The following is an 11,013-nucleotide window of genomic DNA, read 5'->3' as shown; positions in this document are numbered from 1 at the left end:
AAACTGTTGTGTACCAAATAAACCTTTGAGTCGATTGGGAAGGCAACCTAAAGCAGTCTCTGTTTTCTTGTTCTCCCAAGCTGCTCCCGGCGCTGTAACTAACCCAGCTGAACGGCATACCTGAGTGTTACTTTGAATAATTAGGAATCTTATAAGGAAAGGACAGAACTCTGCTTATCGCTCGTGCCTTGGAGGGAACCGGGGACGGAAATTTCCTTCAATTTGGCGTCAGAAGTGGGATCCGCTGACGAAGGTAAATATGCGTCTTTCATATTTATATAAGACCGTATTATACCTCTCTCAGTGATCGATCCATAAAAAAAACGGGACACGCCGACGAAGTTTCCTTAGTGGCCCAAGAGATTTGGGATACACTGACGATCTTCCTTGGTCCCCATAAAAAAACGGGACAGCCGACGAAGTTTCCTTAGTGGCCCAAGAGATTTGGGATACACTGACGATCTTCCTTGGTCCCCATAAAAAAAACGGGATATGCTGACGAAGCTTCCTTAGTGATCCAGAGAGATACACTGACGACTTCCTCAGTCCCCGAATAAAGTAAATTAACCCTTGTGTGGTGTTGGTGGACCCGCTAGAGTTGTGGCTTTCCAAATTAACACTATCAAACAATTTTATGTTAAATTACTATGAATTAATGTGCTTCTCGTTTTTCTTTTATATAAAATGTTATAAATAAATCAGTTATAATCAAGTGGAAAGACACAACACATTTACACGTGAAAGAATAATTAATTGTTTAATTTTTCTTTAAAAAAATAAATAAAATAAAATAAAATAAAAAACGAAAGAAAAGAAAACTGAACACGGGTCTCACAGACCCGATTACCATACAAGGGTTAAAAGCAGTAAATTAAAAGCAGAAAGACACAGGGAGTTGCCTGTTGTTTTGCGAGAAGTTGCTCGTTAAGTGAGAGTTGCTCACCCAAACAAAAATTGCTAGCAATAAATTTAAAGTAACCTCAGCTGTGCCGCAGCGAAATACTAACATAAATCCTTCAAAGCGTGTAAACCCCTCTGGAAATCACTGAACATGGGTCAGAATAATTCAAAGACCACAGACAGGTCCGATAAAAAATCTAAAGTACCTGTAAAACCAAAAATTAATAAAATACAAAATAAAGTCTCAAATAACGGCTCAGTACAACTCCCATTTCCGGTTACGTGTAACCTACGTCCGCGAATCGGTGAAGACGTCCATGATCACGTATCCAGAACATGCGGAAGTGCTTACGTGACTGACTTTGTTTACAACTTAAGAACTGTAAGTTCAATGCATTCTAATTTATTTCCGGAGCCCTATCCCGAACGATTATCGCCAGAAAACAGGTCAGTAAAACTGAAGGCCAGTGCAGATACTACCACGAAAGCTAAAAGTGTTAAGATGATGTTGAATTTTGATGTAGAAGGCTCAGAGGAAAGTGAGAAACTAATGTATGCAGGATCATCCGCTCCAGCACAGCAAGGAAGTTTCAGAGGACGGAGAGATAAAAGTAGCGGAGCTCTTCCAGTCAAGGTAACTGGCAACCACAAGCTAGAGGTGCAAATTTAGCTCAGTTTTCCAGCAGCCGCAGACACCCAGAGCAAAAATGAATTTGTGTATTTCATTTAACACAAAGGGTGAAATGTTTGCTGACACTGATAACAGCTTATGTTTTCTCTGCCCTATGTATCGACATGATGGAGAAGGAACAGCCTCTGTGTCAGCTGGACCCTCAGCAGAGAATGAACTCAACATCCTTTTTGTCCGGTACTCTATGTCACACACTGTGCCAAAAAAAACGTGTACAGACGCCACTACCAGGTAATCCCATGACTGGGAGCCACACTTTTGTTTCTCTCACACTGTTCAACAACATGATAACTGCTCACACAAGTGAAGGTCAAACAGTGATTTTGTCACATAACTCAGACATAGTTTATGACATAACTATACCATGTTGACGACACATAGATCTAACCTACCCTACCCACTGTACTATTTCTGCAGTTACATTGCCAGCTGAATACCAGAATATGACATTATGGTCAAAAAGTGAGAATGATATAGGATTTATTGACTGTACACTTTATCACGCACACCTATTAAAACACAACAAGCCAGTATATGTCAAGCAATGTCCCATTTCTGCCGAAAAAGCCGCAGCCCTAGATGTCATGATAGGAGATTTATTGACTATAGGAGTAATAAAGCCCACACTCCTGACAATCCTGTGCCAAAGCCTAACAAACCTGGCGTATGGCGTTTCATACAAGACTTAAGGCAAATTAATGCAGTCAACATTCCTCTGCCACCTCTCGTTTCAGATGTTCACAACATATTGACATGCATTGCATGCACATTTTACCGTGGTGGATTTATGCTCTGCCTTTTTCTCAGTACCTGTGCATGAAGACACACAGCCGTTATTTGCATTCACACATAGAAATAAGCAGTACACTTGGACTCGTTTGCCCCAAGGCATGGTAGACAGCCCTGCTGCTTTCTCAATGGTGGTCCGTGCTACCCTGGACAGCTTCACTCCTCCAGGGCTGTACTGGATGACCTCCTCCTCTGTGCTGAAAGTGAAAAACTATGTCAAACTGCTACACACATGCTTCTCCAGCACCTCCAACAGACTGGCCACAAAGCATCAGCAAAGAAAATGCAGTACTGTCAGACTTCTGTTCAATATTTGGGATTCACACTGTCTCACGGAAAACGTTCCATGACTGCAGACAGGGTCAAAGCTGTGACCTCTGTCCCTCGGCCCACTACACAGAAGGAAATGTGTCCTTCTTAGGCATGGTGAACTATTGCAGACAGTGGATACCAGACTGTTCTTTTCATGACCACATTCTGCGTGACTGTTGTAAAAAAGACAAGCCTCCTCGAATACTGTGATCCACAGAAGTGACTGCCTCTTTCAATGCATTAAAGGGAGTGCTGACCTCCGCCACTCAAAGGTGCTGCCTGAATTGTTCAGGGAATGCCGGCCTGCCTGAGGGCAGTAGCAGCTTGCTCTATCATGATAAGGGACTGCGAGAAGTTTACACTCTCACATGACACTATTCTACACACCAATCACCAGGTCACGACCATTCTAGCAAACATAACTACACAACATGCAAATCTCACTATAAAAGCGAGCAGCACACCTGATTCGCCAGCACATTTATTGATCCTATGCTGTGTTCTTCTGACCGACAGGATGGCTCAGACAGGCTTGACGATCATGACTGCATGACACGTATACAGGAATCCACAGCACCACGTCCAGATTTAGAGCAAACACCTATCCCAGACTCAGCCACGGTTTATGTGGACGGGTCCTGTTCAAGGCCGAATGACAACTCATTTCTTTGTGGCTATTCAGTGGTAACAGTGCCTGACATACTAGAGGCTCACTCATTACCATTTCACTCAGCACAAAAAGCAGAGCTCATGGCTTTAATACGCGCCTGTGAGCTCCATTTGGATAAGCGTGTGACAATTTACACAGACAGCCGCTATGCATTTGGCGTCGTGCATGACTTTGGCACATTGTGGAGACAGAGAGGATTTAGATCTGCTGATGGAAAACCGATTGCTAAATTCTGATTTTGTTCAAAGACTTTTTCAGGCTATACAGCTGCCATCGGCCGTTGCAGTTGTAAAAACGAAAGGACACAGTACAGCTGACACAGACGAAGCAACAGGTAATGCTTTAGCAGACGTGACAGCCAAGGCTGCAGCTGCATCACAGCTCCCACCTCCGCAGGAAGTATTATCTGTGCCCCTACAGCTGCCACTTGTTACACTCCCAGACTATTTAGAAACAAATGTTGATTTAAAATTCATACAAGAGCAAGCCTCTGCATCTGATTACACCTATTGGGAGAATAATGACTGTACCTTAGATGACAGAGATGGCTTATACAAAAATTTTAAGGGTTTGATTGCCCTCCCATATTCCCTGATGCCAGTCCTTGCCCGACATTTTCACTGTGTGAGTCATGTCGGACAAAGAGGGGTAATAGGGACAATAAAATCAAGATTTGTAATTGAGAAAACATCACATGCAGTAAAAAGCATATTAGCAACCTGTCTAACATGTGCACAAACTAATGTAGGGAGACCAAAAGCGAAACATCAGCATTTACCACAACCAGATTTTCCATTTCATACATTATGACTCCATCTGCAGTAACCAAATTATTTCCATTTGAAATAAGACTATTTCCAACACCATGGTCAGCTTCCAGAGGGGCACCGCTAGTAGAAGGTGATGTATATTGCATTGTCCACTGATGTTCACAATCTGGTAGAAAAACTGAATAATAACTATCAGAAAGTTTGTCTCTCTCAGCCTTTCCCCTCCACAGTTCCACCAGTGGAGACAAGGAGACGCGTGTTGGTGAAGTTGCTAAAACCAAGGACACTCGGGGAGGCCGCGTTTTCCAGCCCCCAGACTGTACTGGCAGTGACGAAGAACCAGCATCCTCACAGACGGACAACCTCAGTGGATTCATGCCAGCAGGGTTAAGACCAGCCCAATCGGACCATCTCAGGCGTCGGATCAAGTAGATGACATCTCCGGCGGGCCAGCGCCAGGATCCAATTCAATCCACTACACACACACAATCACTGATTAACACACAACGCCTGAAAGAGCCAAGACTCAGAGAGCTCTTTGATGCTTCACCTGAACAACAAAAAGGTACTCGAACATCCAGCAGGAATAGGAAGCCAAAAGTACCATATGATGTCTAATCTGATAAAGCCAGACTCATTCCATCCTGATAATGGAGAAAATGAAATGCCCATTGTCATCACACGGCACTTATTCTGTGTCTCTCGAACCTGGGACCAGGCCAGGAGACGACTGAAGAACTGTTTTTCTTATATATTTAGGTTATTTATCATATCTATCGCATTAACCTTAGGATTTTTCTTTGCTATTTTGTATTGTAAACTGCAACCATGTTCACATTTCTGCAGGTCATATTTGCTGACTATACCTCATGCTCTATTTTGCAAGACACATACTTAATGCACTCCTTACGTTCCCTAAAATCAGTAAATAGCAACATAGACGCAACTAATAAACCATCTTATGCGCCCTCTAGAACAGGAGTTAACTCCTGGTATGAAAATGCTAGAACAGCTGCTCGTGATTTAGGAAACAGTAACTGTTATGTCTGTTCAAAGGCTAATCCAGAACAGGTAATAGTAGGATACCCCATATCCGGTTTCCCCCTCACTGAGGGACTAGAGGAAATCGGCAAGATAATGCTCTCCTTAAAGACACTTTACAGTTGACTCTGAGCCCTCTCGACTGCCTACTTAGACACACACACACACCAACTAACCCTGAGACTCCATTAGGCGAATTATTGAAGTTATCTAATGACACCGCAGGGACCTGCGCCCCAATGAAACGCCCTAAGAATAGGTTAAAACCCTCACTGCCCTTAGGACAGATCCCTCTCCATTTTAATACTAGTATGATATGTCTGCGCAGACTAAAGTTAACTGGCCCAGACACACACATAGATTATACAAAGGATAACTATACATTCTTCTCTGACTCCCCAGGTGCACGCTGTAATGAGACATGGCTAGCTGTCTCTGTGGCTGAAGTTTTATCATATCTGGAGGAACATACACACAGTTCAAGTTCGAGCAGAGAATCGATCATTGTTCCCCCAGACGGTGTCTTAAATGATACTGACTGGGGGGAGTTAGTTAAATCACACATGGTCACGCGCCTAACTAGAGCAATCCCTAACGGTTATTGGTTGTGCAACAATACTCTTAGACTAGCCCTACCTGTTAATTGGACCGGTACCTGTGGTCTAGTGACCGTTGGTGTATGCTGTACTTTCATTCCCAATAATACCGCCCCTAACGGTTCATTCACACAAGCTATGAATAGACTTGAAGCATTGAAGATAGAACTAATTGCCAATACAGGTCACGGTCAGTGGCTACATAAGTGGCTACAGGACACGTTTGGAAAATGGAAGGAACTAATTGTAGCCTTTGTCACCATTGTAGCATGTATTATTTGTTCTTGATAATTATTGTCTGTTGTGTGATACCATGTATACGCTCTCAGAATTTTTGATATTGAGCTTACTCGAAGGACTAGTTACATTTATGATTTGTTTCACATTTATGATTTGTTTTTATATTATGTTATTACATTCTGTCTTTATACTATGTTATCATTTCATGATAAAAGGGGGGAACTGTTGTGATATTTTGATACCATGATAGCATTTACAGGATATTGTTTTATAGTGATATCATACATGAAACTGTTACTCAATAAGGCCCATTTACTAGTTGTTTTTCTCTTTCTCTGTGACCCAAGAATTAATGTGTAAGACTCACAGGCTGGTACCCCAAGGTCGAAAACACCACAGAGACGAGACCACTTCCTTACTCCCATCCTCCCTTTTTCTTTATCTCTTAGAAAAGGCTCGTTAAAGGCCAGGTGGTTTGTTTCAGAATTCACTAATGAAAGAACTCTGTATTCTATGTCTAGGAGTGTATTTTGCTGGGATGATCATAATTTATAGCTGAACTGATAAACTACACAAAGGATACTTCTTTGCTCAGTAGGCAGGAAGACATTTCCTTATTTGGTCTGTACCGGTTTGAACTGGGAAAACTGACACACGAACCTTTTTTCCTCTATATAAACTGTTGTGTACCAAATAAACCTTTGAGTCGATTGGGAAGGCAACCTAAAGCAGTCTCTGTTTTCTTGTTCTCCCAAGCTGCTCCCGGCGCTGTAACTAACCCAGCTGAACGGCATACCTGAGTGTTACTTTGAATAATTAGGAATCTTATAAGGAAAGGACAGAACTCTGCTTATCGCTCGTGCCTTGGAGGGAACCGGGGACGGAAATTTCCTTCAAGGGGCTCTGCCACCAAGGAGTTGTTTAACTGCCTCAGTGACCTCGCCCCCGGAAATTGGCGGGTCATTCCCCTCATCCCCAGACTCTGCTTCCTCCTCGGAAGACGTGTCAGTGGGATTAAGGAGGTCCTCGAAGTATTCCTTCCACCGCCTGACAATTTTCTCAGTCGACGTCAGCAGCGCTCCGCCAGCACTATACACAGTGCAGGTAGAGCACCGCTTTCCCCTCCTGAGACGTCTGACGGTTTGCCAGAATCTCTTCGAGGCAGTCCGAAAGTCTTTTTCCATGGCCTCTCCGAACTCCTCCCACACCCGAGTTTTTGCTTCAGCCACTGCCCGAGCCGCATTCCGCTTGGCCTGTCGATACCTGTCGGCTGCCTCCGGAGTCCCACAGGCTAACCAAGCCCGATAGGACTCCTTCTTCAGCCTGGTGGCTCCCTTCACCTCTGGTGTCCACCATTTGGTTCGGGGATTACCACCACGGCAGGCACCAACCACCTTGCGGCCGCAGCTCAATGCAGCAGCTTCGGCAATGGAGACGCTGAACATGGTCCATTCGGACTCAATGTCCCCAGTCTCCCTCGGAATGCTGTTGAAGCTCTGCCGGAGGTGTGCGTTGAAGATCTCGCGGACTGGGGCCTCTGCTAGACGTTCCCAGCACACCCTCACTACGCGTTTAGGTGCACCAGGTCTGTCCAGCGTCCTCCCCCGCCACCTGATCCAACTCACCACCAGGTGGTGATCAGTTGACAGCTCAGCCCCTCTCTTTACCCGAGTGTCCAGAACATATGGTCGCAGGTCTGCTGATACGATTACAAAATCGATCATCGACCTACGGCCTAGAGCGTCCTGGTGCCACGTGCACTTATGGACACTCTTATGTTCGAACAGGGTGTTCGTTATGGCCAAACTGTGATTAGCACAGAAGTCCAATAACAAAGCACCGCTCGGGTTCAGATCAGGGAGGCCGTTCCTCCCAATCACGCCCCTCCAGGTCTCGCTGTCATTACCCACGTGAGCATTGAAGTCTCCCAGCAGGACAACAGACAACAGGACATGTTGTATTTATCTAATTTTAAGACTTGATAACGACTAGATCTTTTTTATTGTGTCTCTGGACTTTCACTTGGCCACTGCAAGAAAAAAAGAAAGAAAAAAATAATATATATATACTGCTACCTTTTCAGTGGCAGTAGCTGCCTTCACAAGCAAATTTCAACACACAGTGTGGTTCCTAACATTCATCAACAAAACAGTTTAAAACATAAATAGAAAAGTCATATATTATTAAAGTGGGTGGCATTGTGGTTAGCACTGTTCTTTACAGAAAGAAGATCCTGAGTTCAATTCCACCATCAGGCCGGGCTCTTTCTGTGTGGAGTTTGCATGTTCTCCCTGTGTTTATGTGGGTTCTGTCGGGGTACTCCGGCTTCCTCCCACAGTTCAAAGATATGCAGTTAGTTTAACTGGAAATCTAAATTGCCCTTAGGTGTGAGTGATTGTCTATGTGTTAGCCCTGTGACAGACTGGCGACCTGTCCAGGATGTAGTCTAAGGAGTTTGGAAAGAAAAGCCTCTGGACTTCTTTAAGTTGCTTGAAGACGTTTTACCTCTCATCCGAGAAGTTTCTTCAGTTCTAGGGTCCAATGGTGAAGAGTCCCAGTTGGGATAGGCTCCCACCCGCGACCCTGAAAAAGGATAAGCGGCAGAGAATGGATAGATGGATATTATTAAAGTAATCAGTATAGAACCTTAAAAACAAGAAGAGACTTTAAGGGGTTTTATTCTTTAAAAAAAATTATAATGGTAAATAAAAAACTGTAGTTGCAAATGATGGACTAACCTTTTACCCTTTTTGCTTTTAGGGGTAATACCAGATACACCCACTAGACAGCAGTACCACACAAACATCCTTAGACTAACGAACTGATCTCTTTATTTGTAACCATAGGTGAGTTTGAGCACCCATAAAAAGAGTCTAAACACCCCTACGTTTCTTCATAGCACCACTAAAAACATAATAATCATAATAATGCACTGTAGTATTAGTTTATGCCATTGTTTTTAACGGATTCATTATTGAATAAGACTTTTGTTGCTGTTGTTGTTTGCTATGTTTCATCAACTGAAACATAGCAAAAGGGCAAACTGTTCTGAACGTGGAGGTATTGCTGTGACTTAAAAAGTGTCTGCTTATTTATATTTGACTTTAGCTAGATCACTAGACATTAGTAGCATATTCTGTTTCATTGTTACATTAAACTTTTGGGTGGCAACACAAAGACTGAGAGGAGGATAGAGAGGGAGCAAAAAGAAACGAATGGACATGTCACATTCAAGAAATTATGTTTGTCCACATTCATGTGACAGACTACAATCTATTCTCCACTCTTGAAATTTTGAATACACAATGCTCTGTGTTGAGTCTGGACAATACAGGTTTGTATGAATTACCAAACATTTGTGTAAAACCGACTCTGTTACCAGTTCGCTCCTTGTCCAGCTGTGTGGAGAGGCAGGGTGATTTCCTACTGTCTTTGCTGAATAATGGTGCTGTAAGTGCTTAATGATTTGGTGGACTGCCTCTGCTGTATGTGGTTAAGAGACTGAAACAATGCTGTGTATGTTTGTCCTCTTTTCTTTCCTTGTTCTTTAACTTACTTTGGAAAATTCTAAAGGGCCCATCCTAAATCTAGTGAATAATATTGATTACTTACTATGAATTATTCTAAGACACTACAGTAGACCATCCAGCTTTTGGGGCTTCGCCTTAAAATATAAAGTGCAATTGTTGTTGTAATATCAATCTATATAAATAAAATTGGAGTTGAAGCCAACAATGTAATCTGTATGCAACTGAATCGAGATCTAAAGAGATTTGCAAACATAGTCTGTTAATATTAAGTTCAAAGCACTGTATGTGCAACATTATGGTTGATCCTAGAATCGCCCCTGCTTGCATCATAATTACAAAATGAAAGCATTAAAAAAAGGCACGTTTGTCAGTTAGAGTTGAAACAAAGCCAAGTATTTATCTTGCTGGAACTGATCCAGGCCGTATTTCACTGGTGTATATAAGTTCCTTTTCAACCTCTAACATCTAAAGCATTCAGCATTTGAGAATTCAGTCACAGCGTTTCGAGTTTCTGATTTAGCTGAATAAAAACAGGAATACTATTTTTAGAACTGGATGTGACAGAGATGAAGATGTTGACTGAAACATTTATGCCTGTAGCATAACTACAAGAAAAACCATCTGCACAGTCGTTCAGAACACCACATATGTAACCAGTTAAGCTCTCTTAAAGTAACTTTTGAATGCGTGACAAAACCTTTATTTTATGGTTTCATAATTCATGAACTCCAACGCAGCTTAAAAATACTGCTTATTTCCCTGAAGCTCATTGCCTGTCCTGTTTTTCTACATCAGTGTAATAGCTAACGCAGATGCGCCTGTGAGCGTTCAAGCTTCTCGTGTTGTCTGTCAGTGTCATTAAGCAGCCACATGCTGCCCGACCAGTAGGTTTCAGCTTTCAGTTCTCGAGAAGTATTTGAATCAAAGAAACACATAAGTTTCAGATTTTCCATTTTTCAGCCAAAGCAACCTCACGGATGATAAAACTCTCGAAAATCAAGCTTGTGAGATGCATTTATCTCAGCAGACACAAAGCAGCTCTCTCAGTGACATTTAGCGAGGGTGCTGCGTCTGTCAAACGAAGGCAGCAGCTGCCAGTACAACACAAACACAGTAGGGCACGCGTCCCTGATTTAGTTATGGAAATGAGATGAGGACCGTGACGGGGCAGATATCCCCAAGCCTACCCCTTCGTTCCTACTCAAACACTTGTGCTTTATTTCCTGTGGGGTTTCACCTTGTTTTGACCCCCCCAACCCCACCCAGCCACCCTCTGCTGTCCCATTAGAATTGGAGATGTTGCTCCATCTCTCATGAGAAGCATTTGCCATCAGTCATTTCTTCTCTCCCCTTTGTCCACCACTAAGCCATCGTGCCTTTTTAGGACAATAAAGCAGCAGAAATGAGGGCTGAAGGGAGGGAATCAGCTTGGAGTCAATCTGGCACATTAACACACACAGACATCAACACGCCT

General features: G+C 43.0%; 1 long non-coding RNA gene across 1 annotated transcript; it reads left to right on the top strand.

Moving 5' to 3' along the window:
- The first annotated feature begins 791 nt into the window (after positions 1-791).
- LOC121815581 lies at positions 792-6,737 on the top strand. Its single transcript, XR_006055195.1, has 2 exons — positions 792-5,203; positions 5,954-6,737. It is a non-coding gene; the product is annotated as an uncharacterized LOC121815581 (long non-coding RNA).
- The last annotated feature ends 4,276 nt before the right edge of the window (positions 6,738-11,013 follow it).

Source organism: Haplochromis burtoni, unplaced genomic scaffold, assembly GCF_018398535.1.
Source record: "Haplochromis burtoni strain Fernald_Lab_line unplaced genomic scaffold, NCSU_Asbu1 Contig_246, whole genome shotgun sequence".
Lineage (NCBI taxonomy): Eukaryota > Metazoa > Chordata > Actinopteri > Cichliformes > Cichlidae > Haplochromis > Haplochromis burtoni.
The sequence above is the reverse complement of the archived record's forward strand: the minus strand, read 5'-3'. Positions and strand labels throughout refer to the sequence as shown.